The 22,550-nt window shown below is 37.1% G+C and overlaps 1 long non-coding RNA gene and 1 other non-coding gene across 3 annotated transcripts in view; one reads left to right on the plus strand and one right to left on the minus strand.

Annotated features, from left to right (window-relative positions):
* LOC120753863 (uncharacterized) overlaps positions 1 to 10,938 on the plus strand; it is a 61,728-nt gene extending 50,790 nt beyond the window's left edge. Inside the window, exons 3-6 of the transcript XR_009208003.1 lie at positions 3,555 to 3,667; positions 5,006 to 5,049; positions 9,487 to 9,603; positions 10,760 to 10,938. This is a non-coding gene — a transcript (uncharacterized LOC120753863). The remainder of the gene's footprint in view (positions 1 to 3,554; positions 3,668 to 5,005; positions 5,050 to 9,486; positions 9,604 to 10,759) is intronic.
* Positions 10,939 to 15,981: 5,043 nt separating this feature from the next.
* LOC120754454 (uncharacterized) lies at positions 15,982 to 21,698 on the minus strand. 2 transcript variants are annotated; one of them, XR_009207995.1, is made up of 4 exons: positions 21,619 to 21,698; positions 20,556 to 20,640; positions 19,456 to 19,498; positions 15,982 to 17,091 (listed from the first exon to the last, which is right to left on the minus strand). It is a non-coding gene; the product is annotated as an uncharacterized LOC120754454 (long non-coding RNA). The 2 variants fall into 2 exon arrangements; XR_005701445.2 differs by lacking the exon at positions 20,556 to 20,640 and having other exon boundaries at positions 21,619 to 21,694.
* Between the last annotated feature and the right edge of the window lie 852 nt (positions 21,699 to 22,550).

Genomic DNA, 22,550 nt, shown 5'->3' on the forward strand with positions numbered 1-22,550 from the left:
TTGAAATATCTCTGTATATTCTGCTAAGAGTGTCAAATGAATAGTGACCTGTGAAATAAAGATCAGTATGCTGTGACATAGTATTTTCATAATCACAAAGATGAATTTATCATTTGCTTGAGCTAAATGAAAATTTAACACTCCAAGGCCATCTCACTTTCAGATTACTTTTGGCAAGGTTCCAAAAGTCCACAACTTTTAAATAAATGTAGCATTTGTTCAGATTACAACAGCTAAGTACTTACCAGTTTATTTGTCATTAACTTCTCACTCAACATATTTTGCTAATCTTTGCTGAAAGGCTGTTCAGAAAGTGACTCTTAATTCAAAGAATCAGTGGCTTTCAGGGTGTTGAACAAACACCATGTAATGTTGCGGGCCATTTTGCAAGAGCAGCATCCAAACATTAACGGTGTGTGTCCTGGTTTATTTATGTCTGTAACTCAGATATTTTGGAGAAATCTTTTCCTTCTGAAAATTACTGGCAAAACTCCTGTTAACTTCAGTTTAGCCAGATTATCGGCATTAACTTCTAAAACATTCATGAAGCGATCTTCCAGTGCTAAATTCCGAGAATTCATCATAATATTAAAAAAAAAAAAAAAGCTATTTGATTATTGTGCAACCTCTCAGGTATTTAAGTCTGTAATTTTTCTTTGAATGATCTGAATTACTTGCAAATAGCATAGATTATAACAAAATCTTAAAAAAAAAGTTTTTCAGTGGTTGATCTTTAAACATAGATGTGTTTTATGCACTCTTTGACACATAGAGTCACTGAGAAGGGCACTTCAACTATAAAGACCAGCAAATCACTTTTAGGTTCAAAACAAATAAGATGTGGTACTTAATCATAGAGCAGGTGTTCAGGCCATGGGCACAACAGTTCAAAAAGCTGGCAGACAAATCCATGCAATAAATATACATCATAATGACCTCGTGTAGATGTACTCGTGTGGTTTAGAGACTCCTGAATGTACCAAGGAAAGGTAAATAAAGGAATTATAATTTCCTAGGTCCCTGGTAAGTTACTGTAACAGCCCTCTTTAAAAAAAAAAAACAACCAACCCTTCCTATTTAAGTTCAGAGTTTTTCTAGCTTTGGCTTCAATTTGCACCTATCTGTGTGTCATTCCTTGAAAGCATAAAAAGGTATTTACTAATCCAAAATACGTTTCCTAGAGAGATACTTATAGTCTTGATTTGAATGGATCAGTCCTTCAACTTCTTCAATTTTTTTCTTTTTTTTTCCCACAGAGTATTTTAATGTCTTGTTATAAGACATTATAACAAGACATTATTTCACATGCTAGGCATGTTTTTCGGAAGTTGTATAGTTACTATTAATTTTTTTTTCTCAGTTTTTTTAAGTTCCTCAGTGTCCTTCTTGAAGTACAGGCACCAGAAAATAGACACAGAATTTCCTTCCTAATTTTTCTAACACTGTATTCTGAAATAAAATCAGTCTTGCATTAGATTTAGATATTATCCTGCTTATACATTCAAGGATTGTATTCACAGTCTTAGGTAAAACATCAGAGCAGATGATCTTCATTTGATTACTTTCTATGACTCCTCAGCCTTTTCAGTTCCTGCTACCAGGACAGCGTTTCCATCTTGCAATTATGACCTGCATTCATCCTTCACTGATGAATTAGCTTACATTTCTTTGTATTATGATATGTGGTATTTAAAAGAATCCTTTTCATCAAGAAACTGTGTGACTGGTCTATCCCCAGCTAGCTTGTTTTCCCTAAAGACTTGATTAAGGATGACCACATCTCAAACTTGTCCTTACCTTAAAAGCAATAGAATGTCATCATGTTTTAGTCTTATGCCAGAGCCAACAATGAGCTGAAGGAATTCAATTTCAATATTTCCATAATGTCAGGCTGTCATTCCATATGTTCATGGCCATGTAAGGTTCATCATTGCACCTTGAGGCTTGAATTCTGTCTGATCAAGTCTATTTCACGAGAGGTTAATAGTTCATTGGTGATGAAATTAAGTACTGGTACGGATTTTTTCTTGCCAACAGATGAAAGGAATCTTACCAAACAATGTTAAAATTTCCAAAGAGGTGGGAAGTTGATAGTTTGAAGGATTCTTGAAATAAATGAAGATTAATATTTATTGAAGGAGAGAATAATGAAATTTTAATCTAAGTAAGACTTCTTCAGGGAAAAGGGAAGGACATAGCACAAACTGAATTTCTGTATTTTAGGCTGTTGTATATAGATTAGTTTCTTTAAATTTTCCTAGGTTTTTCTCAGGAGTATTTTTAGAATAAGAGTCTAACAGGACATCCTATCCCTTTGTGTAAGGCTTTGTTGAAAACTGAATTACCAAACTACTTCTTCAGTATAGAATTTCTTTGAAATTTCCGAAGCATCCAAAGGATAATAGAATATGCCTCTGCTAAAGAGCATGGATCATTTTGGAATTTTCAGTTTTGTCTATTTAGAAGTTACATGCTGCAAGATGGCAGGAATACTACCATTCAATGCTAATGATGATGGCAGAGTTTGCACTATAATTATAGCAATCTTTGTGTCACCTATAATAGTGGACAGTAATAATAATAATAATTTTTGAACTAAATTATTAATAAAATCAAATTATTAAATTAATTGAATTGTTATTAATTATATTATGAATAAAGCTATGGTCAGGATATTGGTATAAACCAATGAAATATTTTTCTAAATGATGAATGAATGTTGAGATCCAACAATTAATCAGTTTTTAAATTATTTAACTTTTGTATAAATGTATTTCTAGCAAGAAAGCTATGGAGAACTAAGGCATATACTTTGCAGAATACCATTAATACAATTTTGTCAGCCTAATTTTTCACTGCATCAAATAATATTGCCAGGTGTATTTAATAAAACGTACCCCTGTGTGCTAATGTCATTAACTGAATTGCTGTCTTCTACCAGCTTCTGTCTCAGAAATAAATATTAATAGTTTTTACTCTTCAGAGACCTTTTTTGACTATTGGAATATTCACTTTAGGATATAATAACATATAAATTAGTTTATTTTTCTTACAATCACAAGGAGTAGGTCTTCTGTTAACATAGTCTTTGTTTCAACACAAGCTTGCAGCATGTGGAAGGTCATGGGGCACTTCGGGAAATTTTAAATGTCAGCTTGACCTATCTTAAGGCCTAGAGGTTTTGGGTTGCATGTTGTACTATGAAACTTTGAGGATCTCTGCCACAGGTGATTGAATTTGGGGAATTAGGCATGAGGTGTAGGATCTAAATTAGTGCTAGAAGTGCTAAATTTGCACAGGCCATACTATAATTAACTTTTACCTCCCGTTGAATATTTATCATGATACTTGTTCTTCTTTTTAAAAAAACTGAGCTTCTCATATAGATGCACTACACAAAAAATGTTATTTACTTCATTATTTCTTTGTACAGAATTAAAATTTTAGGACTCTTGAGCTCTTCAAAAACAATATTGGTGTTGGATATCTAGAGTTAAGTATGTCTGTTTTGCATAGTCTTTTGGGTTTTAAATACCAAATCTGTTCCCTTACAGAGAAGTCGATCAAGATTCTGACGGCTGCATCAGCTTCAAAGAGTTTGAATCTGCAATGAAGTACGGACAAGATGAAGTATCACCAGTGTACTTTGCCTAAGGAATATTTTCTGGTAAAAAGACAAAGTGAAAACTTCAGATCTCAAGATATTTAAAAATCAATGAAACTTCATTTGTTTCAGCCAGCATTTTAAGAACTTTGACTGTAAGTGTAGCTCTGAAGAACAGCCTTTGAAGATTTACTGTTGACAAGTTGGGTGTATTAATTTACATGTGTATATGTGTGTAGAATGCTTAAAATATTTGAAATCTCAATTGATTCACAATCACCCTACTTAGGAACTTTAACTCTGTACTTTTTCTTTTTGACTGAACAGACAAAAAAGGAACAATTATAATTTCCAGTTATTGTGAAATTTACTTGTTCATTTTTTCAATAGACCAAAATATCTCACATGTAGAGAAACATGTAGATTAAATTAATGGTAGAAAATTCCTGTTGGGTTGGGGGGGGTATTAGTAGTATATTTTTCTTCCCTTTACTGTTTTACGTACATATATTGTTCTTTTTTATACATTACAAGTTGGTTTTAATTTAACATTTATTAGTTAATTAGCTACAGGGTTTAATTCTGAACAATTACCAAGTACTGTGTATGTAAGGAAGCAAGCCTAAATACTTTTTTGTTTGTTTGTTTGTTTTAGCTTTTTAATAGATTTTAAAATAATATTTTAAGCTCAGTCTTGCAGATGAAAATTCTGTGTATTCAAACCTTCAGCTGACTTTTAGGGAAGAATTTGGAGATATACCTATGAATGTACACTAGCAAGATTACAGAATTTGAGAGACGGTATAAGGTAGAGGCTTTCATTGGCTATGAAGTTGTCTTTGCCTCTCTCTCTCTCTCTCTCTCTCTGTCTCTTCTGTCCAGTAAATGGGAGATGTTCTTACCTGCTGTAACTTTATATACATCCATCCAAGCTGTGCTATAATGAGAGAAATCTTTTTTATTCTATTTATTTTATCTGTGACCACTTCCTACTGTCATCTCATGTTCATATTAATAGTAACAGAAAATAGGGATTTCATTATGGGCACTGTCTCTGATCATGTGCCCCATGCTATGGCTTCATTTCTGTTTACCTGCCAGTTGTTAAGTTGCTTATGGTAGAGATTTTTTTTTTTTTTAAATTGTCCAGAAGCAATAATCTCCTCAAGAGAGCCTAGAGTCTGTAGCATATACTTAATACTGCTGAAAATAAATAGCAAAAAACCAAATAATAATAATGATCAGTAAGAGGAAGAGAGTACCAATTTTACCCTTAAGTCAAGAAAATCTCCATCTTTTTCCAATTTTCAGTGAGGCATTCCAGAGTACAATTTATAGGTGAAGTATTTATAAAATTATATCAATGTTTTCTGATCCTGTTACATGTATGTTTCTCTCTAGGTACAATGAAACTGGAATCTTTCTCTTTTTTAATCCCAAGACAGGTAATATGTAAATAATGGGAGGAAGTTGGAGACACTGAGTATATCAGCAGATATACCTGATTCTGTATATAAAAATAATCATATAGATGAAATGAGCTGCAACTCAAATATCTTGCTTTATGTGCTAATCAGTGGGAGCAAACTGGTGTTGCCTTTGAAAGGTGATGATAAGACATGCTAATTGGAGCTTTGCCTTAGAAATGCCATTTCCCAATACATGAATGTTTTCATAAGAGAATCATCACTATAGATGTTAATTAGCAATATCATCATATGCTCTTCTGAGATGCAGGAGATTGAATTATTATCCCACAGGGACAGTTGCTACAGATCTGTGCAGTCATGAGAAAATGTATGGCAGTTTGCTGTATTATTACTTAGACTATATTTTTTTGTTCAGTAGACCTCAGGTTTTTTGGTGCCCAGATCCTGTACCCTTCCTAAACACTAAATCCGTGCAATATTATTTTATTGTGATATATTATTTTATCATTATTTATTATTTTACTTATTTAAAAATAATTATTTTGTTCATAAGGAGCAGTTAAAAATGTTATGGCCGCCTGTTTATATTTCTTGTATACCTATGATTTGAATAGCCAACAAAATATATGCTATATTGTATGTGCATAGTATTCTGTTAAATATTTTACCAAAGAGAAAGATCAATGCTTTTAATAGTAAGAAATGTATATGTCTTGTATATATGACAAGGAACTCTAGAGTGGAAAGTGCTCTTATCTCCTTTATTTCCATATCTTCTCGATCCTCATTTTCTCAAGGACTTGGAAAGGTGCTATGAATATGAATTGCTAAGTCAACATAAACTCCAAGAGAGGCCAGTGGCATTTTCTCACCATGTTGGAATTTTTTTAGAAAAGAGCAGATCTGTATGGAAGAATGATAAGTGCTCTCATTTCTCTTCCCATGGGGACTGACAGAAAGGAACTGCTGATGACTACAGTGAAGTGGAACTGAGTAGGCCATGGTCACACTCTTCCTTTTGAACGCTAGAATGGAAATTAATTACTAGCTACTGCTTGTCTGGGTTTTGGCTAGCAAACTGCAGAAACACTTCAGCCTTGGCTAAAACCAGATAAAATTAGGAGTGACATTTATTGGGTGATGGCCTATTCTTACTAACGGTTTGGGGAAAAAACCAAAAGGAGTAACTACCCAGCTAGTGGGTGAAAGAGGCTACATGCTCCTCAGTTTTTGTTTTCTGCTGCTGGTGCTAGAGCTAAACATCAAATGTCAACATGGAAGGATTGTCAGAGCTAAGAACTATGATCAACCTTAGCCTACAAGCTGCAACTCTAACAACTCAGTTTAACTTCAGAGTGACATAGAATGAGGCTATTCACTCGTTAGCAGGTTACATTCTTATCTGCAACATTTCCAAGAGTGTAAGGACATCAATGATGCAAGTGATATGGGCTGAGATAATAATTTTTTTTTTTTGTTTGATTTCTGCCATCTTTGCCCCTGGGAGCCATAACTGTCTGAACCTCGAGAAGTGAAAAAAAAAAATTAGTTCCAGTAGCTAAAGAGCCATTGCTCCCTAGCAAGTAGTTATTCATGTACCTTGTGGAACAGGGGATGTTCGGGATTTACTTAACAGAATATTATACTATCTTTTCAAAGTTAATGAGTACATTTGCTTTTATACTACATAAACCTTTTCTTGTTTTCTGACACCTCATTTCCTTAACAAACAGGATTTCCTTGTTAAAAGTATCCATTAAAAATATTTACTTTCCAAGTGAGTGATCATCTGTTAAAATTATTTTCAAATGTATCCTTTATATGCTTAGCCAATTGCCACCATTTTATAGTAAATAAATTATATAACCATAAGATGTTATCAAAGTATATTTGATTTGTTCCCTTGGGGCTTCAGTAATTCCCTACAGCTGTTGAAATATAGTAATGTGTAATTTCCTTTTAAAGGATTTGGATGGCTTTGACTTTTTACTATGGTCTGTACAGGCAGCAGAAAGGGGCAACCTGTTTTAAACTGAAAAAGGGTAGGTGTAATTTGGACAAGTTTTTCTGAAAAGCTGTGAATGCTATATCACTGGAAGCATTCAAGGTCAGGCTGGATGGAATTTCGAGTGACCTGATCTTGTGAAAGATATTCCTGCTCATGACAGGGGGATGGACTAGATGAACTTTAAATATTCTACCCAACCAATCCCATTCTATGTTTCTATTTTTTTATTTATTGAATGAACATTTGTAAATCTAGGGTCTTTGGGCAACATGACATTCCTGATGGCCTGGCCAGTGTAATATACTGTAATCTGGAGAGTTTTAATTGAAAAATAATTCAGACAATTAAGTCAAATATCAAGATTGGCCATGCATAAATATTTTTGTAGTTTTTACTTTTTTCCCCGTCAAATAATATTTTATCCATTTATTCATTAATCAGAAGAATAAAAATTAATTTCGATGTGCAGTACATCACAGAATAGGCAGTATTCCCCTATAAGGTTCCCAAAATAAAACTTTGTGTAAAGATAGTACATTAAGTTTGTGACAGTGTTACTGTGTCTTCTATCTTTAATCAGATGTGTGGGTGGTGGCTGACTAGTCAGAGTAACTAGCTGACACACGAAATGTCACAGTTCAAAGAAAAGCTTTGGCATGACTCTCATTTACTATAATATATCAGCTTTACACTTCTCTGGCAATGAAATGCTGTCTTAAAATCAGGATGAATTACAACTGCATTCTGCATTCCTGCTTTGATTCCTAAACACTATTTTTTGGGAAGGCTGCCCAAACATGAAAAGGAGTCAGGCCTATTTGTTTAACATTTTGTGTAGAGATTCCCAGCAACAGTCTGAGAAAATACATTGTACCATTGTCTAAAAGAAATAGTAGGAGCAACTGGGGGTTTTGATCATAGTTATTTAAGGATCCATATTTGAGCCTCTTTATCTTCAAGAGGTAAAAAATTAGCGATGAATTTTAAAAGAGCAAAGAGGTTGCACATGCATTAAGATTTTGTCTCAAAGCAGTGCAGTTCTGAAGAGAATATCCTGATCTTCCCCACTTTCTGTGCATTGGTTTAGTTAGTAAAGTCGTTTTGGTGCATGCAAATCAAGATTTGTTCTGGATAAGAACAAACTAGAAGACCATTCTGGGCTCACATGAAACATGCAGCAATACCCCATGGAGACGTGAGTCTGAATAATGTCTACTTTGCACCACCATGAAGTTCTCCATGCCTTCCTACATATGTCAAGCAGTCCAGCTGACCATCAGTAGCAAGGCATCCCATTCTTCATGTCTGGTTTTTCAGTTGAAAGAAAAGCCAGTGTCACTGCCCTCAGTGTCCTCTTGGATTTTTTCCATGGCTCAAGGTCTTTCTTAGTCCTTTCAATGGGACCTTTTGATGTTGATCCAAGTTAGAGTGTGGGCAGACTTTGGCAATCTGTTCCAGTGTCTAACCATTCTTACAGTAAAGAATCTCTTCCTAATATCTAATCTAAAGCTACTTTCTTTCAGTTTGAGACCATTTCCCCTTGTCCTGTCACAACACTGTCTCATAGAAAGTCCCTCTCCAGCATTCTTGTAGGATCCCTTCAGATCCTGGAAGGCAGCAATTAGGTCCCCCCAAAGCCTTCTCTTTTCCAGACTGAACAAACCAAATTCCCTCAGCCCTTCCTACTAAATTACTGGTTTTGCGCTGAAGTATTTGCTAATGTAGCATTAGTCAGGAAGTCTGGTGTTTAAAATTGCTTTGATACCCATGCTGTGGAGAATATCTCAGCCTTAGTCAAATGGTATCTCTCACTGACACCAGGGAGGAATATTTATTTGTGTGCTCCAGTCAAGTTTGTATTTGTTTATAAAATTCTTTTAAAGAGTCATGCTAATTTATTTAAATTTCATTTACCATTGGCTTTATTATATGCAAAAAAAAGTTGAATAATGTGGACAAAGATGGCTTACAAACTAGCTATTAAAATTAAGACACCTGCAATGGTACATCTTAGAATGAGTTGCTGTGTTAAAATATATGAGATATGTCTCCTGAGAAAAGCCTAGTAGCTGCAGAATATTCATGCTAGAAAGGAAAAAAAACTTTTAAATACTTAATCTTTCTTGGAGAAGAAAGCTGTGATAGATGTTAAATAATTGTGAAATATTCAGTGGCATATTGAGATGTAACAGATGCTATGGAATCATGTTATAGTCAAACATTGTACTAATTTTGTAAGTGTCATATATTTGTTAGCATTCCTATTTCTAGCTAAGGGCAATCTTGAGAGTTAGTAATATGAAATCTGGTGATAAAAGAGTACAAATAACAAGTCATTTGAAGCTCTGCTCACCCACTCTGTTGGGAAGGCAGCATACAGGCATATGTATCTATCTTAAAAGGCCTCAGAAGTTGAATTAAATGACATTCTGACTTTTTGACAGTACTGTCTTGGAAGAGGAAGGCCCTATTCCAGTACTGACATCTTGTGCCAAAAGAAAGCAGCCCTGAGATAGGACCACAAGTATCCTAGATTTTTCAAGTCCTCATTTGGAAGACAGGTAAACCTGACCTCATAAACTAGCATATACGTTAGGAATATGTTTTAAGATTTCTTTTTATTTCTGAGGGGGTCTTGGTCTGAATCAATACATTTAATTAAATGTTTTGGGAAGGGCTATCTGTTTTTTTTCATAGTTAGCTTTGTGAAATGGACACTTTTTTTGGATATTTTAATTATACCCTGAAGTCAGACCTGCAAGGAAGGAAAAAATTACAGAACAGAACAAATGATGGAGCCCAAAAAGCCTCTCTGGACAGAGACAAAATTTCACCACATGAAAGATTGAAAACCGCGTCCTGAAATTTAAGATAAATGCAAGACTATTTATAATATTTAAGCACCTAAATAAATAGGAAGGTCTTTAAAACAAAAAGGCCTTTTAATCTGCAAAATGATTGCGGCAGCTAAATTCTAACTTGTACTGAAATGTAATAGTACATCGCTTTGAAAACCCTGCAGGAATTAGCCTGCAGCTAGGGCTTTTTAAAAGATTAGACACTTTACATGAATAAATAGGAAAAGGAAGAATTTTGAAAAACAGACACCTATCATAGAAAGCCATAGTCACACAATTTACTGAGAACATGAGGTAGATCCTCAGACTGGTACTTGACCAGTGGTGGATTTATAGACTGTAGAGCAGTATAATGCAGAATGCTGCCTAGAAACAAGGTTTGATGTCTGTGCTCTGCTGTGGTGATACAGTGTGCTGCTCTGGGTGGGAGGAGTCCTCCCAGCATCTGCTGAGAACCCTTTGCACTGCTGTCCTATGCTCCATCTGCCCTGTTAGGCGAGGAGTGTTCAAATCTCTATGCGGTGCCAGAACCTGTGTGTATTATGATCAGACAGAGACTGATAGAGAGATTTGCTTCATAGAGAGATTTGCTCTGTTCACAGTGATCCATGAGAACAGCTACAGATTTCTAAACTTAGCAAATTACCTAAATTTACTGGACCTTAAGAAAAGTGAGTCATACAGATTTATTAAAAAATCATTTAATACTGAAACTTTTTAGGTGCTTTGACAAAAACTGTAATTATAATGTTTTGCTCCTAATCGTGAAAACTGTCATGATCTACAAGTTGGAATGATGTTTTAAAATTTAGATCAGGAAAAGACCAGTTTTTAACTGGTCTTTTTTCCATTTTTACAGAATGGAAAGCTGTAACTCAAGGGTGAGAAGTCATGTTGGATCTCTACCTGAGAGCTCGTCACGACAAAAAGAACAGTAGAATCACAAGAAAAATCTTTTATTTGTAGCTCTTTGGCTTGTACCAGTTGTCCATTGCAGTGATTCATCATTGCAGTTCTTTGTCCTCTATGAGAGTTCTCTACCTATAATATGGAACAAAACAAATTTAGAAATGGTGTACACAGGGCAAGGGACATAAAGAAATTCAGGCACCTCTGTCCTCCTGAAATAATATGAACTTCAGAAATGCCCTGGGGGTCAGGTCTGTGGTCCATTAAGTTCAATAGCCTGCCTCCAACTGTGCTCTTGGGAAACACTATTTGGAAAGGGCACAGAAGCCAGGGTGTTGCCTGCAGTTCAGTCTCCTTATACTCCTTCAGCATCCACAGACACCAGATGAAGAAAGCTGGAGGGCGCTCTGTTAGTCTTAAAGATATGGAGCAAACCCCCCAAACGTTTACTTTTACCAGAATTGCTAAACACAGGCTAAGCTAAAGTTGACATGGCTGGGACCCTTCCAATCACAGTTGAAAAAACAAATCTAGACTCTGTCATAAGAAAATGTAAACAGTCAAAGACTTTCAAAGCATATTTATGAACTTTTATATAGATATATCGTTCAGTATTCTTTTACAGCATGATCCTTTCTCCTAGGAAGCATATAAATGAGATTATATTTTAGCTGCTAATTAATAGTGTTCCACAGCCTTCTGACAACAGAGGAAATTCTTCAGTGTCAGCTTTGCTCTCCCTTGCACCTGCTTTCTTTGAAATTACTTTCATCATGCTTTCAGCAAGACTATAGCTGTTAACTGGGGCCTTGGTATCAAAGATGGAAAGATTCAAAGATGAACTTGCACACAGAAATCCTTCAGTTATATTTTACTTCAAATTTCTATCTATTTGAGCTAAAAATGAGAAAATTATTTTCTCAGTGACATACCACTGTATTTCACAAAGATGTTCCCAATGCAGCTTGTGTATCACATTAAATGTGTTCAAATGTGATAAAAAGCTGCCCACTTAATTATTTGCAGGTCTTCAATAATCTGCAAACTCACACAATCATTAAAAAGTAACAAAAAAAAATTAAAATATAGATCTTCTATAAAACTGTTCAGGAAAGATTCCTCATAAATTTCTAAATGAAGGTATACTGCATTGCTTCTAAACCATAATTTCAAAATCCAGTGCCATTTATTATGGGATCAAATCCGTCACAGAGGCTGTCATATCAGACCCACATAAATAGTTGGTGATCTTAAAAGTCTTTTCCAAAGGAAATGCTCCTGTGACTCTATGATTAATACAGCAGATGCATAATTCCAAGTTTATTTAACAAAGTCTGATTTTTAAAAATGTGTTGATTGACATAAATATAGTACCATCCTCTGATTTCTATTTTGGTGTGGTATTCTCTCATGCATTATCTACATTTCTTATTTATATTTGGACCTTTTTGTGTCATTCTTGCACTGTAAAGAGATGTTAGAGTGAGTGTAAATGTGCTTTATACCCCATTTATATTCCTCAAATGGTATAAAATGAACAAATTAAGAACATAAGCAAGGTTATTTTATGTAACTTTGTATGTGTTTAAAGTTGTGGGCTTCTCTCTGAGATTGTACAGAGCATCTCAGATTCCAGGAAATATTACATCTTCCCAAGTGAATGGCAATAATTGAAGTACCTATCTTCCATCTCTCACTTTAGAGGTTTTCTTCACTCCCTCTGTTACACAATCATTATGGATGTGACATCCTGTTATTACATGAAAAAGTAAGAGATTTCCAGGAGATAAAATCTCAATTAATACAAGGACCCTTTGAGCGTACATTCCTGGGAAGTCTAGCTAAAAATTCTTCTGAAGCAGAATCTGAAGCCAAGACAAATGTTTAACAGTTTGCATTTCAGTGTTTTCCAGAGGTAGCCTGAGTCTTCATACTCTTACATGAATGACTTCAAATTAATTTCTTCTTTCTTTTCTATTTACTTTTAGACAGCATGAATTTAGTTTACATTATTTTAAACAATATTTGGACATCTGTTGATAAAGTTGTTATATACAAAGGGGAGGTTTAAACATGTTACTGTCTTTAACAGTCCTGCTGATTGTATAGCAGAAATGCTGATAGTCACTGCTTTGAAGAATTGAACTGAAAAGGACCCAGAAACAAAAGCAGACCAAGCCTGTCAGTGTCACATCAGGCTGACCAGAGTTCTCAGGACAATTGAGAACCTTGGAATATGACACTAGAAATGCATTTCAAGTATTGAGAGAGATATACAAATAAATTAATTTGTGGGTTTCATGCAAAAGACATTATAGTAACATAAAACAAAAAACTATTTTGGGTTTACACATGATTGTAATAGTAATATTATTTGTGTCTGCTGATTTGTATTCCATTTCACCCAATGTGAATCCAACACTGGCAGGACTACATAGGCACCAGTGAAGGTAAATGTGGAATTTTTAAAAGTATGAAACAGAACCATGTCTCACTGAAGTTACATACAACACATTGCTGAAGACCTTAGGGCTTCACATGGGACAAAAAAATACACATGAGCTAATTTATATCAGTGAAAAGTAGCTGAAACTAGGATGCTTTCAAATACCTGAACTAATTATTCTTTTGCTGACTGTCGATGCCTCTATGCTGTGCTCCACAGCGGAGAAATGCCCCTCCACATTTTTCAATATCCCATCCGTAGCCATTGGAATCAGAGGTGTCAGAGAAGATTTTATTTTGTCAGCATAATCTTGAATGCTGATGATATGTATGAAAACAGTAATCTAGTTACATGTCAACTGTTGGAAGTTTTGTTGGAAGATTTGCAACTCCACAAACCATCTTTTTACTTACAGCTTACATTTCATTCAAAACCCATTTCTGCCCAATAAACAAGAAATACCATGATGCCATTTTGTAGTTACTTTTCAGAGCATAGCAGTTAATCTAACTCTACAGTTACACTATTGCTGTATATTTGAAAATATACGTGATATTCAGTTACCTGCAGTATAGGGCTAGGGTTATCTTAAACTTGGCATTTTTTTGCCTTTTAAAGCCATCATGCTGTAAACTGCATGCAATCCAGTAAAAAAAAAACAGTTTTCTTTCCCTTAAATACAGTTGATCACTATTTCAGGAATATTTACCACATCAGCATCTATCCTTGCACAGGAACCTAGTAGGCAAAGCACTCTGCAACCATGTCTGAGAGGGTCTTTGCCTCTCAGAATAGGGTCCATAGTTCCTCTTCCCTGCTGGTGAGATAAAAGACTTACTCCACTGTTTTATGACTGATTTTACTTATCTCCAGCTATGCAAATGCCACATTTTTGCATGTTTTGCAAAACCTGTTAATGCTCCTTCCTGAATCAATCAACAGCAAACCTGAATATTTCACCTCTGTGAAATAGTCTCTGTTATTATCATAAAAATCACATGGGCAACAGTAGTCTGGCAATCTATGTTTGATGTTTCTCCTCCCTGCAGCAGATAATATATGTGCATAATTGCTCAAGTGCCATCTGTTTGCAACTTAAGATGTGTTGCTCATTGATAATGAAAGCACTGATTTGGTCCCCACACATAAAATGGAAGTCTGTTTCACACAAGTATGCATGATTTTATAGGACCCTGACATAAAAAAGGAGCAATGCCTTGTCAAAACCTTTTAAGAAATGTGTATTTAATAATAGTTTTTCTAAATAGACTGAAAATATGGCTGAAAGAAATGTGATTGTTTTGGAATGGAAAAGTTTAATTGTTGCTATGAGCGTGGAGTGACAGCATGAATCTCAGCCTATTTAATAACACTATGGGGTACCCATAGGTTTTCCCTAGTACAAAGGAAAGGACAAGGAAGAGTGAGGTTAAAAGGTGGTTTGGGCTCAGGCCAGAGTGAACTGCAGTGAATGGCAAAACTCTCTTTGATACCTGTGTGTATGGCACTGCCCCTGTCTGCTCAAAACATGCGGTGGTGTCAGAGCAATTGGAAAAAAAAACCCAAGAAGAAGTGTCAGCTGAGCAAAAATATTATTCATATGCAGGAAAGACTTGCAGATACGAGAAAAAAAACACTAATAATCTTTTTTTTCAAGTCCATTGATAGTAATGTGATTAAACTGTGGCAATTGAGATTTACTTTAAAGCAGGGAAAACTCTTTAATGAACAGGGAGTTACTGGCAGTGATCTCTTGCCTGAAGCAGTTGTCAAGTGGCCATTAGCAGGGAAGCTCTAGAAGAGGTTGAGCACCTACCTGCCAAGATAAATGTAGCCCATTCTGCCATGGGGCAGGGAGATGAAAGAATGACCTCTGAGATCCTTCCAACCCCTGCTGTGGTCCTCTGTATTCTGCATGGAGACTCCTCATCTTGCCTGCCTTTGTAGCAACGTTTGTGCATAACTTGTCATTTCAAGGAGCAATGCCCTTAGCAGCTCTTCCCTTTGACCGGTGTTTGAGACAAGAAAAAGGTGAAGTATTATGTATTTGGGTTTTTTTAAATAATTTTTAAAATTTGCTTGGCTATCTGATAATGTTCATTTTAAACACAGATTATTGCCATTTCAGATGTGCGCAAAAGTGATAAGGGAGGTGACTAGCAGCTTATTATTAATTTGCTGCTTTTATTTTCAGGAAATTAACATTCTGGCAAGAAATTTAATTGGACTTTTGTTAATTCTCACAGTGATGCTTTGGTTTTTCCTTTTGGGACTGGAGAGAAAAGCCAGCATCTGGTGTTTGAGCATGCTAGGGACTTACACGATATTATGTCTAATATCTCTACTGTGAATAAACAAAATGAATAATTAAGTGAATTATGAGGTGTCCTGAACGAAGATTCTCTGACGGTATCTATGGAATGTTTGTACTCCTGTCATTTGTTCTCTGTTGGGCACCACATTGCCCATGTGGATATTTGCAAGGTATTTTTTTAAGCAGAATCCAGAAATAATATTATCAAAGGTTGTCAGATATGCAGAGACACTTTTGCTCTTCTGAGCTTTGTCTGTCTGTATGAAAGGGGAAAACAAAAGAACAGGAGAATTTGTGTCATGGCCCCAAGGACACTGACAGGCCTGACTGCCCCTGCCTGCTTCCCCTGGGCCACCTCCACCCTGCTTATGGCTCAGGACCCCATGTCAACCCCCAGGGCCATCAGCCCCTGCCCCAGCAATACCATGGCAGGACTGGTCTCCAGCTGCTCACAGCCCTGCCCAGCCACGGCAAGCCTGGCATACCTCTGGACTCGTGTTCCCAGCTGGTGCCCGGCCTGAGCCCGGCCTTATACCCAGGGAATTGCCAGGGCTAGTGCAGCCCCTGGTGCCACCAGCCTGTCCTGCCATCCAGGGGCTGTCCCCAGTGTCCCCAGCCTGCCCGTGGCCCACTGGGAGCCACCAGGGCCTGCTGCCCCACAGCTTCTGAGGTGGTTTAGCTCAGACAAAATGCAGACAAGCTACATTAGAGGTGTTGTATAGTCTGTCCAAAACAATCCTGTGAATTGTTGGGATATTTTACTGTTCTTGCTGCAGGGACAGACCTGGGATTTTGTTCACCTTCTGGATGAAGATGTCTCCCCCACTGGGTCCCCCTGTCCTGCTTGGCCACCTGAGACATCACCAGGCCTCCTCTGGGGTGGAAAGAGGCAAGTCCCCATCTTTATATTTTCAGGACTCCTGATAGAATGCCGCCACTTTCTCATCAGCTCCTCCCAAAACACCAAGACTTGGCAGTTTGTCGAACTTGGATGTAGTACTAGATGGAACTGAGACCACACTCTTGTGAGGAGCAGCAGAGGGAGCTGATGCTGTTCAGCCAGGAGAAAAGAAGGCTCAGGGGAGACCTTACTACTCTCCACAACTATCTGAAAGGAGTTCTGTCCAGGCGGGTGTTGGTGTCTTCTCCCAGGTAACAAACAACAGGACAATAGGACATGGCCTCAACTTGTGCCAGGGGAGGTTAGATGGGATATTAGGAAAGCTTTCTTATGGAAAGGGCGGTCAGGCATTGAAACGGGCTGTCCAGGGAAGTGGTGGAATCACCATTCTTGGAAGTGTTCAAAGGGCATGTGCGTGTGGTTTAGTGGTGAAGATGGTCATATGAGGTTAATGTTGGACTCAGGGACCTTAGAGGTCTTTTCCAACCTTAATGATTCTGTGATTCATGTGTCTGTACTTTTTGGATGCAGATGGTATCTTCCATACATAACAATTTTGCAATGGGTGGAAATGTTCATCAGTGGCACAAAGGGCAACTCTTCTCACCGTCCATGCAGCAGCTAAGGAGAGAGCAAGAAATAGAAACTGCTGGCTTCAGCCACAGACCTGCTTCAGCCATTGCTGAACAACTGCTTATTTTGTCTGTTCATTACATTATTTTTAAAAAATTGGAAGTAATTTAGTTTGTTGATTTCATTTGCTTTTACCAAAAAAAGGTGACAACATGAGTGATTACTTGATACCTCTCTAAATGTGTGGTATCAGTTTGGGTTTTTTCCCCTTGAATATTTTATTAACATTCCTGTGATTAGCACTGAGCAAGCTGAGACCTGAATGTCTAGAATGTCTGATGCTGTGCTGAGGCAACAGAAGACACCTCCCTCAGCCAAATTTCTAGTGAACTTTCTGAAGAAAACAATGGGGTAAGAGCCACAGGATCCCACAGAGGAACACCACCATCTCCTGACAATCCTTCAGGCAAATTACTGGGGAAGCCTGACACTGAGGCAGCTGGATTCTGTGGAACTAACCTAATCTCAACTTCAGCTTTCCACCTTGAATGTAGCTGTGTATAGATAGAATGCAGTGATTTTTTTTTTTTTTTTTTGGTATATGCAATATGATAATTAAAGTTAGTATTTTCTCTGCACTTGCTATTCTGAACTGTAAAGGAAAGCTAAATGAATTGTCAAGAAGACAGTGGGAAATTAATGATGGAGATAGAACTCCGAAGGGCTCTGGACATCTGGGCTCAGTGCTCTGGTGAATAGCAATAATTGGTTAAAATCTGTTAATATTATCTTAGGTGAATGTTCTGAGCTTTCCCTGACACCTCTGCTGGCTGCTAGCTATGTTTCTGTGCCTTCATTTCCAGCCTAGGGCCAGACATGCTCTTTTCTGTCTTCTTGGGAAGACTGAGTGGAATTGGCAGATGACTGCTGCAACTGTTATCACCTCTTTGCTCTGTCCCTTGTAACCTGTGCTCACTGCCAGTGGTCAAGTTTCCTGGTCACAGGTATGTAATACCCAGCTTCCTATCATCTCCTTAGGGAGGAAACTTTAACACCTGTGCTGGAAAATGGGTAAAATTGTAAGAAACATTGCCTCTGTCAGTGATGGAAAACCACAAAAATCTCACTCTGAACCACAAATGTGGAAAAACAAGTTTAAAAAGCACCAGTACTCTGCATGACATCACTAAGATTTGACAAAACGACAGTTCTTAAAACAAACAAAAAAACAAAACAAAAACCCCACACTAAAAGGATTTTTATGTCTGCCTTCAAACACAATCTTGAATAACAACTCATATTCCCACTATCATGGCATGAAACCCTAGACATTGCAACTACACAATGTATAGCTTGTCCAATGTTAAACCACCAGCAAGGACAAACTATTTTTAGAATTGTCATATATTATTGCACCAGTGCTTTATTGGTCTTCAGATTAAAAGAGGTTTTTCTTCAGAGAAGTTCACTTGAATTTTACGCTCATTTACTGAGCCTTATGTTACTATTTAATTTATTTTAAAGCAGATTCTTTGGGAAAAATTAGAAAGCTAATTTGAATTGATTCTTTGGAGATTCAGGCTTAAATGAAGTGCCATAAAATTGGCAGTCAAAGCAAAAAAATAGAATTGAATTCTATAGTTGTACTACTCAATGGACACAGGCACCTTGCTCTTTGCTGCTGCAGGTTTTGATCCAATATATTTCAGACAATTTAAACATACCTAAGCGTGACACTTCACTGAAGTTTTGGTCACTAAGGAACCACAGAGTATTCCTTGTTCAAATGTTTTTTATCAGATAAATTTATGGCTGGCAGGTTCATAAAATTCCTTATTCTCTCCAGGTTTTCAAAACTAATTTTATAAATTCCTAGTGGCAGGAATCCTAATATTGGGTATGCAATGGTGCTTTAGCAATTAGTTGTAGACTTGCCAGAGCAATGTTCCTCACCAACAACCTCCCCTTTTTCCGTTTCTAAATGCACCAGTTCACATTTGGATAAGAATGTTTTGAGTGTCCAGCAGTTTTAACACCCAATTTAGAACATTCTGCGACAAGTTTGAGGTTTAGATAGCAGATGTGTGTTTTGAGTTTTCTCAAAAACAACACAACTTTTAGATTTTACTATCCCATATTCCAGGGCATCCAAAATTGTTTTCAGACTATTTAGGCCACCATGGTAATTTGTTGTGAAATGAGTAAACATTTTTACAGGTTTTTGGTCAACAGGTCAAGCCCATAGACAGAAACATTTTAGACATCTAGAGATATTTTTCTCTAGAAAAATGAGACTGTCTGGTTAACAGAATTTATGCTTTTCTGTAACTGTTTGATGCATTTACAGCTTGGGAAATTCACAGAAATAATGGCTGAGGAGATGGTTGTTCAATTTCCTGTCACATAAATTACCGAGTAGATGTTCATTACTCCATCTCTGTGCTGTGCTTCCAACCTAATCAGAAGAAGAAATGAGGATTTGAAAAGACATGCTGGAGAAAACTCCAGTACATGCTATTATTTGCTCTGTACATATGGTCCCATATTAGAAATTACTGTTATTTTGTATGAGTAAAAATGTGAAGAAATATTTAAACAGAAAAAAACCCATATATTGCTTTATGTGAAAACAATTTTACTGAAAGAAGCCTTCATTCTCAGGATTATTTTCTGATGTGCCCAGCTTTCCAAACAGTATTAGTCAGGAGCAGACACGCTTATTTGCTTTAGCACCCATTGTAAGTGGACACCTGAAGTCAGATACCAAAGTTGATATTTAAATGTGGAAACTAAAATCCCCCAGTCTTTCACACATGCTAACTTTTGCTACAACCCTCAGGAATCTCAGTAGGAGCTGTGGCTGCTCAACATTTTGAAAATTTGGCAGTTTTAAGTGAGGTGCTTTGTGAAGGAGAGAGGTGTCTGTCTTGATCCAACTCAAATCCTCCTTGGAACCAGCTGGAAATGAGGGGGGCGTGATGCTTCCCTTGTTTGCTGTACTGCTGAGCTGACGGAAACCTACAGATTGCTGTCCTCTGTGCCCCTGGCTTTCTGAAAGCAGAGCTTGCTGTTCAGAAACTTTCTTCTACTCCTTTTTGCTCAAGACATTAAGCAGAATTTGCCAACATACTGGCAGCCACAAGCATGTCAAGCTGTTTGGCTCTGGGAAGTGACATGTGGTGCATTCTCTCATTCGAAGGGCAGAATTTTGACAGAGCTGATCTCTGGATCCCTGGAAATCCTTTAGCATCTGTCATGCTTACAGAAAGAATAACATTTGCTCAAAGCCAGAGACCTGTCCTCGGTGTATCTCAACAGCTAACAATCTGAAATTTCCCTCTGTTGAAAATGGAATTGTTTCTGAATGCTGCATGCAATAACATAACAACATGAAGGATAAAGAAAAAATAAAAGTAAATTTCATCCAGTCCTCTCTGCTTTGTATTTCTGTTCTTACACCACCAGAGTCTTTCCTCTCTGTGCAGAGCAACATTTTGGGAACAAGCACTTACCTGTGATGCAGCCCTGAGGCAGACATGTCCCTCTCTTACAAGTGAGCATGTGAAAAGACATTGGCACTGTCCAGTCTTTAGAACTCTGTCTTATTTATATGTTAGAATATTAAAATAAGCCAGGATTATCTTTTTGCATAGATAAACAGAGCTTTCTGACACCAAATGAAACACAAGGTTTAGAAATCTGCCTTCTTCCTACTCCCATCTCCCTGCAGGGTACCTCCTTCCCTCAAGCTTGGCTTCTCCATCCTGTGGTTTTCAGTGGCTGAGTAAGTTCATGAAACACTTGCCGTTCCTTGAAGAAACCTGCTGCTCCCTGGGTCACCGCAGCTTCAGGTCTGCTCCCTCCTGCCAGCCTTCTGGTGTACCCCAAGGCTTCCCCATGGCCCTAGCCAGTGGTCCCAAGCAGAGGAGACTCCAAGCAAGTTCTTCAACCAACTCATTTAAGGGAAGCAATGATTTGCTAAGAAACCTGTTTAATTAAGGATAAACTACAAGCTCTGTGTTTTACCCATTGATCTCATTGGTGATTTTTTTCTTGGAGAAGGAAGCTGGCTAGCAGTTTTGGTTGTTACTCAGTAATAAATAATGATGTAAACTGTTAACTACATATTTGTTTATTTGCTAAAGATTAGTAAAGGCCTTTTAAGAACCCCAGCAGATTTTGTGGGTTTATTAAATTATATGGTAAAATGATGGATCCATGCCTGGTTCTAAATGGCAAATTGATTCCAGGTAGAGAAGTGTTGCAGCAGCAGGTAGATGCGTAGAGGGCAAAAACGAGCCAAGGCGCAGAGTTCTTGTTTATCACGGCATTAAAAGAGGCCTGGTTTATTCCTCTTCACAGCTTAGTCATCTTAACTTCAACTAGTCACTGACTCTGGCTGCAGCAAATTCCTACTGTAGGTTTCCCTTGCAGCCTCTGACTGCTGGTTATTTCCTGCTACACTATAACTCCATGTATTTTTTTTTTTTTGCAGACTCTGAATGCAGGCTTTCCCTTAGCTAGACTATAACTGCAGGTTCCAACAACAGGTTCTAACTGCAGACCCAGACTGACCTCCCAGCAGTGATTCTCTCTCCCCAGGATCCTGCTTCTGGAGTGAGTCTTTGTTTCATGCGCCTCAAAGTTCCTCCTCCATAATGATCCCCCCTTAACCACCCAACCCCCTCTTTTACCTCACTCATCGTTATTGGATACGTCTATTACTCATAAGGGGCAAGGCTGTATTGAGTAATTAACACAGCTGTTACTTATTATGGGTGAGGTCACCTGTATTCCCTTCTCCCACAGAAAATGTATGCAAAGAAAATGAAAGACATTTCTTGCTTTTTAGCGAAAAAAGCTGCATGAGGACAAGAAATCATTGCAAACCATTTAAATAATTCAAGCTCTTTTTTTTTTTTTTAATTGGACTTTGATAATTGCAGTGAATTGTCTCTTTTTCGTAACTGTGTCTGAGTCACTTTGTGATCTCAGTGCTGTCCCTCAAACAGGAGGTCTTGGGTCTCGTTTGTATTAAGATAAAAAATCAGTTTTCTCAGGTTTATATCAGAGTTTAGTTACAATGACGACTATCTTCTAATTATAAATAAATAAAGGCAGACTTATAAATAAACCTGACTTTATTTAGGTATTTATTAGATCTTGTTACCAGGAATAGTAACGTAGTAAAACCAGATTTGATTATTAGCTAAACCTTTGACAATATAACTCAAACAATAGATAAGTTTTCTCTTTGAGTTAAGCAAAAGAGGATGCAATTTCCATTCTCTTAGCCAGCACAATAATTTTCTTTAGAAAACCTTTTGGAAATGTTCTTTTAGAAGATTCTGTCCTTTTTTATTCTCGTATCTTTTAGGGGCAATGTGAAGGAGGTAAAGGATGAAATTCAAGTGCAGGAAGCAAAAAAAAAGGATGAAACTCAGGAGAGAGTTTTCTTTTCAGAAAAATGAAAATGGAAAAAATCTACCAAATCTTTTTATGGGAAG

Source organism: Hirundo rustica, chromosome 6, assembly GCF_015227805.2.
Source record: "Hirundo rustica isolate bHirRus1 chromosome 6, bHirRus1.pri.v3, whole genome shotgun sequence".
NCBI lineage: Eukaryota > Metazoa > Chordata > Aves > Passeriformes > Hirundinidae > Hirundo > Hirundo rustica.